This window comes from Ctenocephalides felis, unplaced genomic scaffold (genome assembly GCF_003426905.1).
Source record: "Ctenocephalides felis isolate EL2017-DRISC unplaced genomic scaffold, ASM342690v1 CF-g0.4_SCAFFOLD_01492, whole genome shotgun sequence".
Classification (NCBI taxonomy): Eukaryota; Metazoa; Arthropoda; class Insecta; order Siphonaptera; family Pulicidae; genus Ctenocephalides; species Ctenocephalides felis.
The window spans coordinates 58,791,699-58,813,320 of record NW_020537646.1 but is presented as its reverse complement, the minus strand read 5'-3'; the positions used below and the strand labels follow the sequence as shown (position 1 = coordinate 58,813,320).

Below are 21,622 nucleotides of genomic sequence, written 5' to 3'. Positions count from 1 at the left end.
GCGGACCGCGAATATGAAATCTATATATTTTAATAATATAGGATTTTACAAATTGACTACAATCAAATATATGCAAAGTGTGGCAGAACTAGCAAAGTTTCTCGCACCGAGAATCATTCGTTTTATGAACGTTTGACCGGTGCGAGTTGAAATTATTTGGGTATGCGGACCGCAAATATAAAATCTGTATATTTTAATAATATAGGATTTTACAAATTGACTACGGTCAAATATATGTGAAGTGTGGCAGAACTAACAAAGCTTCTCGCACCGAGGATATTCGTTTTATGAACGTTCGATCGGTGCGAGTTGAAATTATTTGGGTCTGCGGACCGCAAATATAAAATCTATATATTTTAATAATATAGGATTTTACAAATTGACTATGGTCAAATATATGTGAAGTGTGGCAGAACTAGCAAAGCTTCTCGCACCGAGGATCATTCGTTTTATGAACGTTCGATCGGTGCGAGTTGAAATTATTTGGGTCTGCGGACCGCAAATATGAAATCTTGTGATTACTTGACAAATTATTGCTGTAATCAAGTGCGCTCCTATAGTATAATATACTGTGGGCAAAAGCCTCTGGCAATGATCATTCGTTTCATTAACGTTTGACCGGAGCTAGTCGCAAAATATTGCGCAGTGTTCAAAGCAGCGTGACGCGGTTTACAACCGTTTAGCGCTCGTATGCATTGTGTGAGAGCACTGCCATGTATATCTGCTCGGTATCGCCAGACGCATGAGCGAATGACGAAGTTCGTTGTGAAAACGGCGTTCTTGTTGAATATTATACTTTAAACGCATAGCTCAATCAATTCTTTGGGCGCTAGATGGAAGTCTAGTGTTTTAAAGTCGATTGTAGTAAACGCTTGCGTTAGTATTCTATATACTCTGCACATTTTATTCAAATTGTGCGAATTTGAACATTCGCTTCATTTTTACACTTTACGGTGTACTAATTGTAACCATAATAATCATACTAGTTTCAGAATTGCCCGAGTTATCTTAAACGATTTCGAGGGAATCACGATCGAAACATGTATAAATATATATAAAATCACCCTGAACGGTGAATCACTTGGCTCGTGGGTCGATGAAGAACGCAGCTAATTGCGCGTCGACATGTGAACTGCCGGATACATGAACATTGACATTTCGAACGCACATTGCGGTCCTCGGATACTGTTCCCGGACTACCTCTGGCTAAGAGTCGTATAACATTTCGCGAGGAGTTTCGCGTATATGCGTGCTATTAAATAATTCACTCAACGTGTGAGCCAGTCCACTTTGCAACATCGGACATTTCCGTTCGTTGACGTTCTGTCGGATTACGGCGGGTTGTGTGTCCTAGAGATTTTATATTCTCGCGACCCTCAAGGTTGCAAGCACGGACAATTATTGGCCGTCGGACCTAGGCCGGCATCGATGCCGTCTCGAGCTGTTAGCTACCGTGTTCTCGGACGGACTCTATTACCGGTCAGCGATGCTATTGCTTTGGGTACTTTCAGGACCCGTCTTGAAACACGGACCAAGGAGTCTAGCATGTGCGCGAGTCATTGGAAAATACAAAACCATGTAACACAGCACTGCCATGTATATCTACTCGGTATCGCCAGATGCATGAGCGAATGACGAAGTTCGTTGTGAAAACGGCGTTCTTGTTGAATATTATACTTTAAACGCATAGCTCAATCAATTCTTTGGGCGCTAGATGGAAGTCTAGTGTTTTAAAGTCGATTGTAGTAAACGCTTGCGTTAGTATTCTATATACTCTGCACATTTTATTCAAATTGTGCGAATTTGAACATTCGCTTCATTTTTACACTTTACGGTGTACTAATTGTAACCATAATAATCATACTAGTTTCAGAATTGCCCGAGTTATCTTAAACGATTTCGAGGGAATCACGATCGAAACATGTATAAATATATATAAAATCACCCTGAACGGTGGATCACTTGGCTCGTGGGTCGATGAAGAACGCAGCTAATTGCGCGTCGACATGTGAACTGCCGGATACATGAACATTGACATTTCGAACGCACATTGCGGTCCTCGGATACTGTTCCCGGACTACCTCTGGCTAAGAGTCGTATAACATTTCGCGAGGAGTTTCGCGTATATGCGTGCTATTAAATAATTCACTCAACGTGTGAGCCAGTCCACTTTGCAACATCGGACATTTCCGTTCGTTGACGTTCTGTCGGATTACGGCGGGTTGTGTGTCCTAGAGATTTTATATTCTCGCGACCCTCAAGGTTGCAAGCACGGACAATTATTGGCCGTCGGACCTAGTCCGGCATCGATGCCGTCTCGAGCTGTTAGCTACCGTGTTCTCGGACGGACTCTATTACCGGTCAGCGATGCTATTGCTTTGGGTACTTTCAGGACCCGTCTTGAAACACGGACCAAGGAGTCTAGCATGTGCGCGAGTCATTGGAAAATACAAAACCTAAAGGCGCAATGAACGTAAAAGTTTGCTTAAGTAAACTGAGGGATGACAGACCGCATCTACGGATGCGTGCTTGCAATCCCGGGGCGTCTCACTTTCATTGCAAGAAGAGACGCACTCAGAGCGCACACGCTAGGACCCAAAAGATTGTGAACTATGCCCGGTCAGGTCGAAGTCAGGGGAAACTCTGATGGAGGACCGTAGCGATTCTGACGTGCAAATCGATCGTCGGAACTGGGTATAGGGGCAAAAGACTAATCGAACCATCTAGTAGCTGGTTCCCTCCAAAGTTTCCCTCAGGATAGCTGGCATTCGATGAGCTAGTCTCATCCGGTAAAGCAAATGATTAGAGGCCTTGGGGCCGAAACGACCTCAACCTATTCTCAAACTTTAAATGGGTGAGATCTCTGGCTTGCTTGACTAGTGAAGCCAGAGATTTGGATCAGAGTGCCTAGTGGGCCACTTTTGGTAAGCAGAACTGGCGCTGTGGGATGAACCAAACGCCGAGTTAAGGCGCCTAAACGACGCTAATGAGATACCATGAAAGGCGTTGGTTGCTTAAGACAGCAGGACGGTGGCCATGGAAGTTGGAATCCGCTAAGGAGTGTGTAACAACTCACCTGCCAGTCTTAGTCTTGAAAAATTCGTGCTAATCAGCAGGTTGTCGGAAAGGTAAGATAATATTTCAAAATCGCGTAGAAACTATACATTTTTAATTTGAAAATTTTTGTTGAAGCGTAATGTAAATAAAACAATGGACGGTGGCTAATACTTGAAATGTCAAACGTTTTTGACAGATGATGTTCGATTATGTTTAATAGGTTGTTTTACGTGAATATTATTTCATTATGATTAAATTGTAGCAAGTAGTTTTGTTTGTAGTTTTATTTACATACAAAAACGTTAGTAAACGGGCCGAAGGTGTTACTAGAAACTCAAAATATCAACTTTTTTGAAATGTTAATATAAAAATGCACTTTTTGGCATATTTTTCTCAAACACGAAGCTCTGAAATATCTCATTTGTATCATTATTTACTCATTGGTATTTATAAAACATTTTCTAGGATATATTATTTTTTATTTATGTTATTTCAATTCAGAACCTAAATTTGGTATCGATCAAAGGGACATTCTGTCGAATAACATTTTCCCAGTTATAATTTCCCAGAATTTAACGAAGAATAGATAGTAATATACGAAGGTCCGGGGTTAGAAAGGTCCACTACCGATGTGTCAAAAATCAGTAAAGTTAAGCATTGTTTAACAGCAATATTTGGAAGTAGAGGAAAAAAGATGTATAGCCAGCTACAACCTTGATTTGAAAACGATAATCTTTAAAATGGGGGAGATAAACGGTAATTTTTGAAAATCCATAATAATAGTATTTTTTTTCCCTTGGTAGTTTTAGCATTAGTTAAAAATGTAATTATTTTGTAAAATACTTCTAAAATTATATTAAGGCTTTAAACCTTTTGCCACCTGCCCGTTACAAGTTACTCCGCCTATACGGTAAAAAGGTCTAGATATCACATTTTTGAAAGACATCAAAAAAGCACATTTCTACAATGATGAAGTATAAGATAGTTTACTGAACGTAGTCAGATAATTGTTCGTTTGATATGTGTTATTTGTTGTGATATAATTGTTATGGTTTTTACAATATAGTATATATTTGCTCAAAGTCAAATTGGACCTTTGTGTCGCCCTGTTCTACATATATACTTTTTATTAAATTTACTTTAATTCATCGAATGTAACTTGAAACTTTTCAAAAAGCAGGTCAAAGAAGAAATACTTAATTCATTTTCTAACTCTCCTCGCAAAAATTTGAAAATTTTTTATAAGCTGAGTAGTATTGTTTACAATTATACACAAAATCCCGAATCCAAAAAGAATCTGAAAAACTTGAAACGTAATTAATAAGTCGAAAGACCAAAAAAGACTCGGATTGGATTATACGACGTTTTCTATAGAGAGTGTATAAATCTTCCAGTTTGATTGTATTGACAAAATAAAAACAAACTAATGGGGTTTATTGTTTTTATAATACCTAATTGTATACAGCATTCAAACAACACATCCTTATGCGCTTAAAGTATTAATATTTTTGATTCTCTAGAAATGGTTTAGAATATACCTTACTTAGCAAAACAACGTTTGCCGGGTCAGCTAGTAATATATAACTGTAAAAGATACGAAAAAACTTTGTTTGTACGAAAGATGCAGAATAAAATTACGAATAAAATGATGTATAACTCGATATATGTCATAATATATTTTTCATGAGATTTTTCAATTTTTCCTTTAAATTAAAAAATGTTTTAAATTTTTCGCTGACTTTAAATTCATTTGCGGATTATGCTTTTTTTTTAAATATTGTTTCAAATGATGTAGAGAGTTAAATTAGCGAGGTGCCTCACTATGCAAAAAATTGGCCCACCCTAATATATATATAAATATCTTATATATATCTTATATATAAAAATGGAGCTCTCTTTCAAATGTCCGAATAAAACTCGAAAACGGCTGAATCGATTTGGCCAGTCTTAGTCTTGAAAAATTCGTGCCAATCCAGAGAAAGTCCAAAAGGTGAGAAATTATTTCAAATCCGCGTAGAAACTTTACATTTTTAATTTGAAAATTTTTGTTGAAGCGTAATTTAAATAAAACAATTGACAGTGGCAATTTCGTGAAATGTCAAACGCTTTTGACAGATGACGTTCAATTACGTTTAATAGGATGTTTTACGCGAATATTATTTAATTATGATAAATTTGTAGTAAGTAGTTTTGTTTGTAGTTTTATTTATATACAAAAACGTTAGTAAACGGGCCGCAAGTGTTACTAGAGACTCAAAATATAAACTTTTTTGTTATGTTAATATGAAAATGCACTTTTTGGCATATTTTTCTCAAACACGGTGCTTTGAAAGATCTCATTTGTATAATTATATATACTCATTGGTATTTATAAAACATTTTCTAGGTTATATTATTTTTTTTTATGTTATTTAAATTCAGAACCTAAATTTGGTATCGATCAAATGGACATTTTGTCGAATAACATTTTTCCACTTATAATTTCCCAGAATTTATCGCAGAATAGATAGTAATATATGAAGGTCCGGGATTAAAAAGGTCCACCACCGATGTGCCAAAAATCAGTAAAGTTAAGCATTGTTTAACAACAATATTTGAAAGTAGAGGAAAAAAGATGTATAGCCAGCTACAACCTTGATTTGAAAACGATAATCTTTGAAATGGGGGAGATAAACGGTAATCTTTGAAAATCCATAATAAAAGTATTTTCTTCCGTTGGTAGTTTTAGCATTTTGCCACCTGCCCGTTACAAGTTACCCCGCATATAGGATAAAAAGGTCTAGATAACAAATTTTTGGAAGACATCAAAAAAGCACATTTCTACAATGATGAAGTAGAAGTCAGTTTACTGAACGTAGTCAGATAATTGTTCGTTTGATATGTGTTATTTGTTGTGATATAATTGTTATGGTTTTTACAATATAGTATATATTTGCTCAAAGTCAAATTGGACCTTTGTGTCGCCCTGTTCTACATATATACTTTTTATTAAATTTACTTTAATTCATCGAATGTAACTTGAAACTTTTCAAAAAGCAGGTCAAAGAAGAAATACTTAATTCATTTTCTAACTCTCCTCGCAAAAATTTGAAAATTTTTTATAAGCTGAGTAGTATTGTTTACAATTATACACAAAATCCCGAATCCAAAAAGAATCTGAAAAACTAAAAACGTATTTAATAAGTCGAAAGACCAAAAAAGACTCGGATTGGTATATACGACGTTTTCTATAGTGAGTGTATAAATCTTCCAGTTTGATTGTATTGACAAAATAAAAACAAACTAATGGGGTTTATTGTTTTTATAATACCTAATTGTATACAGAATTCAAACAACACATCCTTATGCGCTTAAAGTATTAATATTTTTGATTCTCTAGAAATGGTTTAGAATATACCTTACTTAGCAAAACAACGTTTGCCGGGTCAGCTAGTAATATATAAAAATGGAGCTCTCGTTCAAATGATTCGGTAAAACTCGAAAACGGCTAAACTGATTTGGCCAGTCTTAGTCTTGAAAATTTCGTGCTAATTCAGAGAAGGTCGGAAAGGTGAGATAATATTTCAAAATCGCTTAGAAACTTTACGTTTTTAATTTAAAATTTTTTGGTAAACAGCACTTGATTTAAACTGGCTTCCCAAACAATATTATTCATGATGCCAAATGAATCGCCTACTCATATGTCAAATGGTTTTCACAAGTAAAAACAGATTATGTGTTGTTATTCTTTTAATTTAAAAATTTAATTATTTATATATTTTTAAATGTTAATAAGAATGTTTATTTGGTTTCATATGAGGTTTTTATTTAATTCTCAAGTGTTTGCTCACTGCCTTTTGTATTCTTCTATCAGGAGCTTGAAATAATACTATTATTATTGATCACGGCTTACATACGAATAAATAAATAAATAATTTCGTTTCAAACGCTGTGCTGTGCAAGTACTTATTGGTTTAATGTGAATAATGATTTACCAAAACATTTTATGAATTATATTATTATTGCATTTAGGTTATTCAAATTGAGATCCTAAATTTGGAATTCATCGAAGGGGACACCATAGACATTTTTGTTTAATCACTTATCGTAAGTTATAATAGACAGCGATATGATTAAGAAAATTGGATTACAACACAAATTGTAATTTTGGAAATCTTATTCATAAAAATCTCAATTATGTGTACATTGTACAGTGTATTATGTTCATACAAATACAAGATCTTCGAAAACAAAGTTGTTTGAAAATTGCTTATAAAGCTCACATTATCTTATGTGACATCCACTATAATGACTTTTGTAGTTATATGGTCTATGACATATTTTTAGGGTTTGACAAATGTCACAGTTCACAGAAGAATGGAAAGTATCAACAGTACAAGCTTGCATTTTATTACTTGGTTTCATCATCCAAATAGGCTTTCTAATGCATAGAAAGAAGTGTTTACAGCATTCCAATTTGAAATGAAAAAATTATAATAGTTAAACATATCCCACATGATAATAATAGAATTTTCCTCATGTTGTTTAGATACTAATGCTGTTATTCATCGTGTCGTTTCTCAATTACTTCCCGAGCATACTATATAGTGGTCATGTTGATAACAAAGATACCACTAATTTGGATAGACAGTTGTAAAACAAAATCATAATAAACACATTGAAATTTATCACAATATGCACTCATGTTGAAAATGTACATATGTTCAAGCAAATTCATAAAGAAGAAATGTCCATTTTATATAGCTATATAACAATGCGGTTAAAACGTTAAAATGGCTGCACGAATTGGGCCAGTCTTAGTTGCATAATTTCGTATTCATTAGTGTTTATAAAACATTTTCTATATTACATAATTATTTCATTTAGATTATATTTAATTGTTTTATAAAATGTAATGTTAATTTTGAGTGAGATTCAACAGTTTTCCTCATATAAACCACTGTAAAAACTTAAATCTGTGTGGGGCAAAAATTAAAATGGCTGCACGAATTGGGCCAGTCTTAGTTGCATAATTTCGTATTCATTAGTGTTTATAAAACATTTTCTATATTACATAATTATTTCATTTAGATTATATTTAATTGTTTTATAAAATGTAATGTTAATTTTGAGTGAGATTCAACAGTTTTCCTCATATAACCACTGTAAAAACTTAAATCTGTGTGGGGCAAAAATGACCAACTGCACATTGACCACGGCTAAAGACTAAAAAAGACTTGGATTGAATTATACCATATTTTTAGAGAAAGTGTATAAAACTTCTAGTTTGATTGTATTAACAAAACATGGACAAACGAATTTTGTTATTATGAATTATATAATTTATTATTATACAAGTAGTCTTTCGAGTTTATTGTATTTATAATACCTCATTATCTGCACCATTCAAACTACACATCCTTACACTCCTAAAATAAAGTATTCTTTTTCTTATTCTTTAGGAATTGTTTACAAATACCTTACTTAGCAAAACAACGTTTGCCGGGTCAGCTAGTCTTATATATATAAATGAAACTCTCGATAAAATGATCCGCTAAAACTCGAAAACGGCTAAATCGATTTTTAGTCTTAGTCTTGAAAAATTCGTGCTAATCAGTAGGTTGTCAGAAAGGTGAGATATTATTTCAAAATAGCGTAGAAACTTTATATTTTTTATTGGTTAGTATTGGATATATTTTTTATTTATTAGTATTTCCAGTATTGGAATTTGTCGATAAGTTTTGATTTACGTGCTGACTCACGCACGTTGTACAAAATAGCTAGGTAGATACCGAAGAAGTGTCACATGTACAGCATGTACAAGTTTTCGACTGTCAAGCCTACTGATTGTTGCATTCTGCAATGCGACGGCTTAAGGCTTATGCTCTAATAGCGTGGGGTGACGTCAAGCCAAGCGTTCATAGCGACGTTGCTTTTTGATCTTTCGATGTCGGCTCTTCCTATCATTGCGAAGCAGAATTCGCCAAGCATTGGATTGTTCACCCACAAATAGGGAACGTGAGCTGGGTTTAGACCATCGTGAGACAGGTTAGTTTTACCCTACTGATGAATCGTCGTTGCGATAGTAATCCTGCTCAGTACGAGAGGAACCGCAGGTTCGGACATTTGGTTCACGCACTCGGTCGAGCGGCCGGTGGTGCAAAGCTACCATCCGTGGGATTATGCCTGAACGCCTCTAAGGCCGTATCCTTTCTAGACAAAGTAAGCAACGACATCTCTATGAGTCTCGTAAGTCGAAAGGCTCAATACAATGTGATTTATTAGGAATTCGGCACACGCCGTTTATCGCACGAGCCATTTTAGCCGAATGGGGCGCTGGACAGTGGCGATATTCGTCCGTTATATCTGTCTTGCCTATAGCGGTCGATTATGGGTCACTAGTTCGATGTGAGACGGAATCGTTTGTAAACGACTTAGAGTCGAAAACTTGTACATGCTGTACATGTGACACTTCTTCGGTATTACCTAGCTATTTTGTACAACGTGCGTGAGTCAGCACGTAAATCAAGCGTTCATAGCGACAAGCCAGTTATCCCTGTGGTAACTTTTCTGACACCTCTTGCTGAAAACTCTTCAAGCCAAAAGGATCAATAGGCCATGCCTTCGCAGTCCCTGTGCACACTGAACAACGGGATCAAGCCAGCATTTGCCCTTTTGCTCTACGCGAGGTTTCTGTCCTCGCTGAGCTGGCCTTAGGACACCTGCGTTATTATTTAACAGATGTACCGTCCCAGTAAAACTCCCCGCCTTGCAGTTTCCTCGAATCGGATCACGCTAGAGTATTGTTGGCGATCGGCGCAATGCCTCACACCACTCTTATGCGCTTGGCTCTAGAAAACCGTGACAGTCGGAACGCAAGTTTTCGATGCACGCTTTCCGCCCAATCGAGTAAGTAAAGAAACGATGAAAGTAGTGGTATTTCACCGACGATATTACTATCTCCCACTTATGCTACACCTTTCATGTCTCCTTAAAACGCCAGACTAGAGTCAAGCTCAACAGGGTCTTTTTTCCCCGCTAATTTTTCCAAGCCCGTTCCCTTGGCAGTGGTTTCGCTAGAAAGCAGATAGGGACAGTGGGAATCTCGTTAATCCATTCATGCGCGTCACTAGTTAGATGACGAGGTATTTGGCTATAAAACTGTCCCAAAGTGGGACACTTTCTGGTATGATATTGACTAGTCGCGATTAAGACGCTTGATTTCCTCGTGACAAGAGTACAGTGTCAAGACATCGGCACCCTAACTGCCACGATTCAATCAAGCGTCTATAGTGACGCAGGATTGACAAGATTTACCTTTGCACTATCACCTTCAATAAATTTAAAGAAACCCGTAGCTCCAACATATACGGGTACGCTTTGGAAGTTCACCGCCCGGCAGTTAAAATTAAATATCGCTTTAGGAAAAATCATATTCATTGTTACTTACATGGTGACTATTGGTACCTTGCACTGGCCGTCTAAAAACCTATTGCTTATTTCTATTGATGTTCTTAATGCAACCAGTACTGATGTTAAGCCAGTGTGTTTGGGGTGTTTGGAAAGAAGGGATAAGTTTGATAGGGTTTTGGGAGGTAGGGAACCACGCGATCTCACAACTATTGGAAGAACCCGACAGTGTGAGAGGCACTCATATTTAAGGATTTTTTCCATATTCGCTTTTCCGAGAGATTTTCCCTGCTCAAGTCTGACTGTAACGTCGACGATATATGATTCCTCAGCATCCCATAAGATGAGGTCGGGCTTTAACCTTTTTCCATCGACTGTAAATGATGATTCAATCATGTAACGCCCAGCAGGGTGTTTATCGATAAATTCATTTCGACAAAAGACACGATTTCGTTGTGTCTATGAATTCTCTGCGGCTTTACGAAGGTACACTGGCCTTGTACATGTCCAAGGGTCTCATTGGCAGAATGGCATCGTCGGCATGTTATGTCGCTCATTGGTGTTGCGCGAGCAAGTGCTGCTCGACAACCAAATGTGTTGCTGCGGAGTCGAAGAGCATCGATATAGCTAGAATTATCTTTGAGAAGGTGGGGCTTCCAGAGCCAGGAGTTTCCAATAGTGTCCTTTCGGAATATTGTAGCTCCCATGCCCTGGAACGCGCAACGCGCCCTTCTTTGGAACTCGTCCTCGACAGCTCTTCGCTTCGCGCTCTCAATGGCCTTTATATTGAGCGGGCCTCTTATACTTGCGCGATGTGCCATTTCAGCAACTCTATTGCTTATATTGCTCTGCTCCCATAGTGCCTCTAATACTGGGTCTTCAGAATCTCGACATCTAGCCATTGAATTTAGGAAAGAGTAAAACTAAGAATAATAGGAATAATAATTAAGGAATAATAATTAATAGGAAATAATTAATAATAATAAATAGGTATAATAATTAAGAGAGTCATAGTTTACCCGCGCTTGCTTGAATTTCTTCACGTTGAAATTCAGAGCACTGGGCAGAAATCACATTGCGTCAACACCCGCTAGGGCCATCGCAATGCTTTGCTTCAATTAGACTGTCGGATTTCCCTAGTCCGTTCCAGTTCTGAGCTGATCGTTTAATGGCGGCCGAAGAGTACGACTGACCGACCGAAGCCGGCACAGAAACCTCGCAGCAAGAAAGATCTGCGGGGGCCTAGACACGGGACCGAGCTCGGCTCTAAGTCAATTTTGCCTCGCCCAGGCCCGGCACATCGGCCTACGCCCGCTTTCCAACCAAGCCCGGCACGCCCGGATCCTCAGAGCCAATCCTTATCCCGAAGTTACGAATCCAATTTACCGACTTCCCTTACCTACATTTATCTATCGACTAGAGGCTCTTCACCTTAGAGACCTGCTGTGGATATGGATACGAACCGGCGCGACACCTACCGTGGCCCTCTCCTGGATTTTAAAGGTCCGAGGGAAAATAACGGACACCGCATCAACAGCTGTGCTCTTTGCGTTCCAAACCCTATCTCCCTTCTAGAGGATTCCAGGAAGTTCGAACGCTCATACAGAAGAGAAAACTCTCCCCGTATTTCCCGACGGCGTCTCCAGGTCATTTTGGGTTACCCCGACAAACTCTCTTGCGAGGGCCAGACTTGTAAACGGTTCCGCTGCCGGGTTCCGGAATAGGAACCGGATTCCCTTTCGCCCGATGGGTGTAAAATTTCATTCAAAATAAAATACAACAACATCAACATAGGATTTCTCCTGGGGCTTAGGATCGACTGACTCGTGTGCAACGGCTGTTCACACGAAACCCTTCTCCACGTCAGTCCTCCAGGGCCTCGCTGGAGTATTTGCTACTACCATCAAGATCTGCACCGATGGCGGCTCTAGTCAGGCTTACGCCCAAACCCTTCTGCGCACACCACCGCGACCCTCCTACTCACCAGGGCGTCAAAACAAACTATTATGAACGTTTCTCATGCCCTGGCGGCCGAGTATAGGCACGACGCTTCAGCGCCATCCATTTTCAGGGCTGGTTGCTTTGGCAGGTGAGTTGTTACACACTCCTTAGCGGATTCCAACTTTCATGGCCACCGTCCTGCTGTCTTAAGCAACCAACGCCTTTCATGGTATCCCATTAGCGTCGTTTAGGCGCCTTAACTCGGCGTTTGGTTCGTCCCACAGCGCCAGTTCTGCTTACCAAAAGTGGCCCACTAGGCACTCTGATTCGAATCTCTGGCTTCACTATTCAAGCAAGCCAGAGATCTCACCCATTTAAAGTTTGAGAATAGGTTGCGGTCGTTTCGGCCCCAAGACCTCTAATCATTTGCTTTACCGGATGAGACTCGCTCATCGAATGCCAGCTATCCTAAGGGAAACTTTGGAGGTAACCAGCTACTAGATGGTTCTATTAGTCTTTTGCCCCTATACCCAGTTCCGACGATCGATTTGCACGTCAGAATCGCTACGGTCCTCCATCAGGGTTTACCCTGGCTTCGACCTGACCGGGCATAGTTCACCATCTTTCGGGTCCTAGCGTGTACGCTCTGAGTGCATCTCTTCTTGCAATGAGAGTGAGACGCCTCGGGATTGCAAGCACGCATCCGTAGATGCGGTCTGTCATCCCTCAGTTTACTTAAGCAAACCTTTACGTTCATTGCGCCTTTAGGTTTTGTATTTCCCAATGACTCGCGCACATGCTAGACTCCTTGGTCCGTGTTTCAAGACGGGTCCTGAAAGTACCCAAAGCAATAGCATTGCTGACCAGTAATAGCGTCCGTCCAAGAACACGGTAGCTAACAGCTCGAGACGGCATCGATGCCGGGCTAGGTCCGGCGGCCAATAACCGTCCGTGCTTGCAACCTTGAGGGTCGCGAGAATATAAAATCTCTAGGACACACAACCCGCCGTAATCCCACAGAACGTCAACAAACGGAAATGTCCGATGTTGCAAAGTGGACTGGCTCACACGTTGAGTGAATTATTTAAGAGCACGCATATACGCGAAACTTTATCATTCGCCGGCAAGCCGTTTAAAGCAAGCGGCAGTCTGGTAATGTTATACGACCCTCAGCCAGAGGTGGTCCGGGAACAGTATCCGAGGACCGCAATGTGCGTTCGAAATGTCAATGTTCATGTATCCGGCAGTTCACATGTCGACGCGCAATTAGCTGCGTTCCCACGAGCCAAGTGATCCACCGTTCAGGGTGATTTTATATATATAAATATATAAATATATATACATGTTTTGATCGTGATTCCCTCGAAATCGTTTAAGATAACTCGGGCGATTCTGAAACTAGTATGATTATTATGGTTACAATTAGTACACCGTAAAGCTTTCGCTTTTCGCTTCGAGATACAAAATCTCGTTTCAAAATTGAAATCTGCTTTCGCTGATTTTTCATTTTCTTAAAACAACGCAATGAAGCGAATGTTCAAATTCGCACAATTTGAATAAAATGTGCAGAATATATAGAATACTAACGCAAGCGTTAACTACAATCGACTTTAAAACACTAGACTTTCATCTTCTTGCTATGCGTTTAAAGTATAATATTCAAAAAGAACGCCGTTTTCACAACGAACTTCGTCATTCGCTCAGGCATCTGGCGATGCCGAGCAGATATACATGGCCGTGCTCTCACACAATGCATAAGAGCGCTAAACGGTTGTAAACCGCGTCACGCTGCTTTGCACACTGCGCAATATTTTGCGACTAACTCCGGTCAAACGTTAATGAAACGAATGATCATTGCCAGAGGCTTTTGCCCACAGTATATTATACTATAGGAGCGCACTTGATTACAGCAATAATTTGTCGAGTAATCACAAGATTTCATATTTGCGGTCCGCAGACCCAAATAATTTCAACTCGCACCGATCGAACGTTCATAAAACGAATGATCCTCGGTGCGAGAAGCTTTGCTAGTTCTGCCACACTTCACATATATTTGACCGTAGTCAATTTGTAAAATCCAATAATTTTAAAATATATAGATTTTATATTTGCGGTCCGCAAACCCAAATAATTTCAACTCGCACCGATCGAACGTTCATAAAACGAATATCCTCGGTGCGAGAAGCTTTGCTAGTTCTGCCACACTTCACATATATTTGACCGTAGCCAATTTGTAAAATCCTATATTATTAAAATATATAGATTTTATATTTGCGCTCCGTAGACCCAAATAATTTCAACTCGCACCGATTGAACGTTCATAAAACGAATATCCTCGGTGCGAGAAGCTTTGCTAGTTCTGCCACACTTCACATATATTTGACCGTAGTCAATTTGTAAAATCCTATATTATTAAAATATATAGATTTTATATTTGTGGTCCGCAGACCCGCACAACTTTTCAACTCGCACATTTTTTTTTCGAAAATTTTGTTAGATGTTCAAACAGTTTTATATGTATGGATAATATGAATTATAGTTAATTATTGAGTTTTTAGGTGTTTTTTTAAAGTTTTGTATAAAAATATGTATTTATTGATTTTTATAGATTTCAATAAATATAATACGAATTTATATATAGTTAAATTATTTTTTTTAATTATTTGTTTAAATTTTCTAATTTTACAATAAATGTTCACACCAGTTTTCCTCGATTTTCTCTTAAACGGTAAAAGATACAGAAAAACTTTGTTCGTACGAAATATGCGAATAAAATTACGAATAAAATGGTATATAAATGGTTAGGTGTGTTCATATAATTTTCTCGAGATTTTCCGATTTTCCCGAATTTTTACGACGGCAACTCGCCTGTAGGCCACACCGTGCAAAATTCGAAGTTGTGATGTATGGAAAAAGAACTAAGAATTTTGAGACCTTTCTAATGATGTATAATACTTTATATGTTTTCTTTAGAGAAATATCGAATCGTGAGGAGCGTTGCTCTAACCTAACCGCACTTTGCATTTTGACAAAATAACAACTACACAGATTGCTCTATAACATCTAAACCGTAAAAGATACGAAAAAACTTTGTTCGTACAAAAGATGCAGAATAAAATTACGAATAAAATTATGTATAACTCGATATATGTCATAATATATTTTTTATGAGATTTTTCAATTTTTCCTTTAAATTAAAAAATGTTTTAAATTTTTCGCTGACTTTAAATTCATTTGCGGGTTATGCTTTTTTTAACTTCCCGAAGGAGAAGTTTATGTTTTCATAAAAAAATCCGATTCTCTAATTTTATGTTTTCTCGACGTTTCAAGCCATTCTGAATCGAATGAGACCAAATTTGGAAAAAGTATGTGTGTGTGTGTGTGTGTGTGTGTGTGTGTGTGTGTATGTGTGTGTGAACAGATTTTTTGCCGTAAATCGACGTTTTCTCGAAAACGGCTGGGCCGATTCCAAAAATTTAAAAGCCATTCGATGCATCTCGACGAGGACTATCGTTTGTCAGTTTTGTGGGACGATCGGCCGAGACGTTTCTTTATAAATAGCAGAAAAGTGAAAAATTTTTCGTGCACGTTTTAGCCCGCAATTGTGAACCGATTAAGAAAATTCAAAAACCGTTCGAAAGATATTGATTGGGAATCGTGCTGATTAGTTTTTGGTAGAGATCGGCCGGGCCGTTTTCTTGTAATAAAGTTTTTAAAAAAAAAATTTCGACGATTTTCATGATTATTTTTTTGACGGTAGATACCATAGTCTTCTAGATCATACTAAAATATTACGGCCCTACGACAACTGGTTCAGCTTTAAAAATTCGTCAAAGTTTGCAAAAATCAGTATGGTCTTTTTGGCATTTGTCAAAATTAGACTTTTGATCGACGTTTTCTCAAAAACGCCTGAACCGATTTTAGAAATTTAAAAGCCATTTGATGTATTTCTGTGAGGACTATCGTTTGTCAATTTTGTGCAACGATCTGCCAAGCCGTTTCTTTGTAATTTGAAAAAAACTTTTCGTCCACATTTAAGCTCATCCTACCGAACGATTTTAAAAAATCAAAAACTGTTCGAAAGATATTAGTTGGGAATGATACTGATTAATTTTAGGTGAAAATCTACCGAGCCGTTTTCTTGTAATTAACTGTTGAAAAAAAGTGTTAAATTTTCGTCGACATTTAAGCTCACCCTACCGAACCGATTTAAAAATATCAAAAACTGTTCGAAAGATATTAGTTGGGAATGATACTGATTAATTTTAGGTGAAAATCTATCGAGCCGTTTCCTTGTAATTAACTGTTGAAAAAAAGTGTTAAATTTTCGTCGACATTTAAGCTCATCCTACCGAACCGATTTAAAAATATCAAAAACTGTTCGAAAGATATTAGTTGGGAATGATACTGATTAATTTTAGGTGAAAATCTACCGAGCCGTTTTCTTGTAATTAACTGTTGAAAAAAAGTGTTAAATTTTCGTCGACATTTAAGCTCACCCTACCGAACCGATTTAAAAATATCAAAAACTGTTCGAAAGATATTAGTTGGGAATGATACTGATTAATTTTAGGTGAAAATCTACCGAGCCGTTTTCTTGTAATTAACTGTTGAAAAAAAAATTTAAGCCGATTTTCATGGAAATTTTTTTGGCGATATACATCATGGTCTTATAGAACTTACTGTAATATTACGGCCTAACGACAAGTAGTTTAATTTTAAAAATTCGTCAAAGTTTGCTAAAATTATTATCGTTTTTTTTAAAGTAGGATTAATGAAGTATATTATTTACACATTTTTTTTGATTAAGTCGATTATTTACACATTTCGGGAAGTTCATGTAACTTGCCTCAAGGCTAAATACCAAACCAACTAGTTACAATATTGTTTCAAGTGATGTAAAGAGTTCCTCACTATGCAAAAAATTGGCCCACCCTAATGTATATATATATATATATATATATATATACATATCTTGATAGTTTTTTCGACGTTGAAACATATTTCAAAGTAACTAGCAGCCCATTCGTCGAAATAAAAAAGGTATAAAGTGTAAATACTTTTATTTATACGTTTCGACACAAGATGCGTGTCATCATTCAGCAACTACAACAATTTGAAAATTTTATTACTAATATAAACAACAATATAGATTAATTGTAGCATAGAGAAACATTATACACACCACAGGACAAAAACACTCAACAAAAATTTATTTTAAAAAATTAAACTTAATAACATATTAGAGAAAAACATTTTTTTAGAAAAAATTATGAATAACTAAAAGATTTGAAACTAATTTGACTAAAAGTTATAAAATACATAATTGTGAGACGAGAAACACGCCCATACCGAGCATCCAGACTCGACTGAGGCGTATTGATAGGAATGGGAGGGGACGCATCAAGGACAAAATTCTCGAAGCACGAAAAACGCCTCGAACAAACAGTGCTTGAACTGGAATTGATCAAAAGGAAAAAGAAAACCATGTAAACGTTAGAACAAGAAAAAACAATATTGTAAAAAATAATAAAAAGAGATAAGCAAATTAATTTTATGTTTTTTTAATAAAATCAATGACAATCTGATAACTATCATGTAAAAGGTGGGATGAATTGCGTTTATTAACACAAGAGGAGGAATTTAATGAAATAAAAAAGGATTCAGCAAATTTTCTAAGGTCACTATTTTTTTCGATATAAAGGATAACCGGATGGGAAGTGTTAAAAGTGTGATTGAAATTGAGCATATGATCTGAAAACATCGTTTTGAATTGGTTTGGATTTTTTGAATTATAAATATGTTGATTAACTCTCTTATAAATATACTGGGAACTTTCTCCAATATAACACAAGTTGCAATCATTGCAATCCAACCTGTAAACAGAATCGGTGACCCTATCAGACGGGGTTCTAGACTTAAGAACCGAAAAAAGGCAATTAAACGTATTATCAAAACTAAAAACTAATCGGAATCCTTCTGAAGAAAATAACTTTTTTAAAAAATACGAAAAATTGCTTAAAAAAGGTAAACAGATAGTTCCTTTGTATTGGGCGGAAGAGGAAGCTATTGAATTTGAACAAGAAGGTGAAAATGAATTATTAGAATTAGTTTGCAAATAAATTAATCTATTATTAATGATGTTGTTGACCAAGTGCGAAGGGTAACTATTGTCTTTGAGAACGGAACGAATAAGAGTCAAATTTTTTTCCCAAAACATACTGTTACTTAGTAAAATAGCCCTGTCTATAAGAGAGATAATGACAGAAATTTTAATGGAACGCGAATGAAAGGACAAATAATTTAAATATCTTCCTGACCACGTTGGTTTCTGATACCAATCAGTCAGGACAGAATTGTTTACTTTATTTTTAGTGATTCTTAAGTCTAAAAAACTAATAGAGTCATCCGACTCATACTCACAGGTGAACTGCAAATGTTTGTTAAAGGAATTAAAAGAGTCTAATGTGTCTACAATCTGAGAATCGTCAAGGCACAACAGAACGTCATCAACATATCTATAATAAAGGTGAGGTGGAACCGAAAGATTAGATAAAACAAAATTTTCTAAAATTTGTAGTGTTAAATCAGCCACAGGGGGGCTAATACTAGACCCCATGGGTAAACCAAAAATCTGCGAATAAAATTGATCATCAAAACCAAAGTAGGTGTTAACAAAAATGAAATTTAAAATCGTCTTAAACCAAACCAAGTCAATCGAAGTGTGTGGTTGGATATCATTCCAGCGGGCAGAAACAGCTTCTAAAGCCAAATCCCAAGGAATGTTCGTATAAAGGGAGATGACATCAAAACTAACAAAGGAAGAATTGGAAGGAATTGTAAAATTCTTTAAATTTTTTGCTAAATCAAAAGAATTGGAAACATTAAATTTAGATAAAACAGTAACCTTAGAGAGAATGGAGCTGATATATACATATATATATATATATATATATATATATATATATATACATATATATATATATATATATATATATATATATATATATATATATATATATATATATATATATATATATATTATATTCTTAAATCTTGTATATAAAAATGGAGCTCTCTTTCAGATGTCCAAGTAAAACTCGAAAACGGCTAAACCGATTTGGCCAGTCTTAGTCTTGAAAAATTCGTGCTAATCAGCAGGTTGTCGGAAAGGTAAGATAATATTTCAAAATCGCGTAGAAACTATACATTTTTAATTTGAAAATTTTTGTTGAAGCGTAATGTAAATAAAACAATGGACGGTGGCTAATACTTGAAATGTCAAACGTTTTTGACAGATGATGTTCGATTATGTTTAATAGGTTGTTTTACGTGAATATTATTTAATTATGATTAAATTGTAGCAAGTAGTTTTGTTTGTAGTTTTATTTACATACAAAAACGTTAGTAAACGGGCCGCAAGTGTTACTAAAAACTCAAAATATCAACTTTTTTGAAATGTTAATATCAAAATGCACTTTTTGGCATATTTTTCTCAAACACGAAGCTCTGAATGATCTCATTTGTATTATTATTTACTAATTGGTATTTATAAAACATTTTCTAGGTTATATTATTTTTTATTTATGTTATTTCAATTCCTAAATTTGGTATCGATCAAAGGGATATTCTGTCGAATAACATTTTCCTAGTTATAATTTCCCAGAATTTATCGAAGAATAGATAGTAATATACGAAGGTCCGGGGTTAGAAAGGTCCACCACCGATGTGTCAAAAATCAGTAAAGTTAAGCATTGTTTAACAACAATATTTGGAAGTAGAGGAAAAAAGATGTATAGCCAGCTACAACCTTGATTTGAAAACGATAATCTTTAAAATGGGGGAGATTAACGGTAATTTTTGAAAATCCATAATAAAAGTATTTTCTTCCGTTGGTAGTTTTAGCATTAGTTAAAAATGTAATTATTTTATAAAATACCTTTAAAATTATAATAAGGCTTTAAACCTTTTGCCACCTGCCCGTTACAAGTTACTCCGCCTATAAGGTAAAAAGGTCTAGATAACACATTTTTGAAAGACATCAAAAAAGCACATTTCTACAATGATGAAGTAGAAGATAGTTTACTGAACGTAGTCAGATAATTGTTCGTTTGAAATGTGTTATTTGTTGTGATATAATTGTTATGATTTTCACAATATAGTATATATTTGCTCAAAGTCAAATTGGACCTTTGTGTCGCCCTGTTCTACATATATACTTTTTATTAAATTTACTTTAATTCATCGAATGTAACTTGAAACTTTTCAAAAAGCAGGTCAAAGAAGAAATACTTAATTCATTTTCTAACTCTCCTCGCAAAAATTTGGAAATTTGATTATAAGCTGAGTAGTATTGTTTACAATTATACACAAAATCCCGAATCCAAAAAGAATCTGAAAAACTTGATACGTAATTAATAAGTCGAAAGACCAAAAAAGACTCGGATTGGATTATACGATGTTTTCTATAGAGAGTGTATAAATCTTACAGTTTGATTGTATTGACAAAATAAAAACAAACTAATGGGGTTTATTGTTTTTATAATACCTAATAGTATACAGCATTCAAACAACACATCCTTATGCGCTTAAAGTATTAATATTTTTGATTCTCTAGAAATAGTTTAGAATATACCTTACTTAGCAAAACAACGTTTGCCGGGTCAGCTAGTAATATATAAAAATGGAGCTCTCGTTCAAATGATTCGAAAACGGCTAAACTGATTTGGCCAGTCTTAGTCTTGAAAATTTCTTGCCAATCCAGAGAAGGTCGGAAAGGTGAGATAATATTTCAAAATTGCTTAGAAACTTTACATTTTTAATTTAAAATTTTTTGGTAAACAGCACTTGATTTAAACTGGCTTTCCAAACAATATTATTCATGATGACAAATGAATCGCCTACTCATATGTCAAATGGTTTTCACAAGTTAAAACAGATTATGTGTTGTTATTCTTTTAATTTAAAAATTTAATTATTTATATATTTTTAAATATTAATAAGAATGTTTATTTGGTTTTATATGAGGTTTTTATTTAATTCTCAAGTGTTTGCTCACTGCCTTTTGTATTATTCTATCAGGAGCTTGAAATAATACTATTATTATTGATCACGGCTTACTTATGAATAAATAAATAAATAATTTCGTTTCAAACGCTGTGCTGTGCAAGTACTTATTGGTTTAATGTGAATAATGTTTTACCAAAACATTTTATGAATTATATTATTATTGCAT

At 35.9% G+C, this 21,622-nt stretch overlaps 2 non-coding genes across 2 annotated transcripts; both read left to right on the top strand.

Annotated features, from left to right (window-relative positions):
• Nucleotides 1–1,061: 1,061 nt before the first annotated feature.
• On the top strand, nt 1,062–1,216 carry LOC113371712. The gene has a single exon (XR_003366657.1). It is a non-coding gene; the product is annotated as a 5.8S ribosomal RNA (ribosomal RNA).
• Nucleotides 1,217–1,942: 726 nt separating this feature from the next.
• Nucleotides 1,943–2,097, top strand: LOC113371742. The gene has a single exon (XR_003366678.1). It is a non-coding gene; the product is annotated as a 5.8S ribosomal RNA (ribosomal RNA).
• Nucleotides 2,098–21,622: the final 19,525 nt, after the last annotated feature.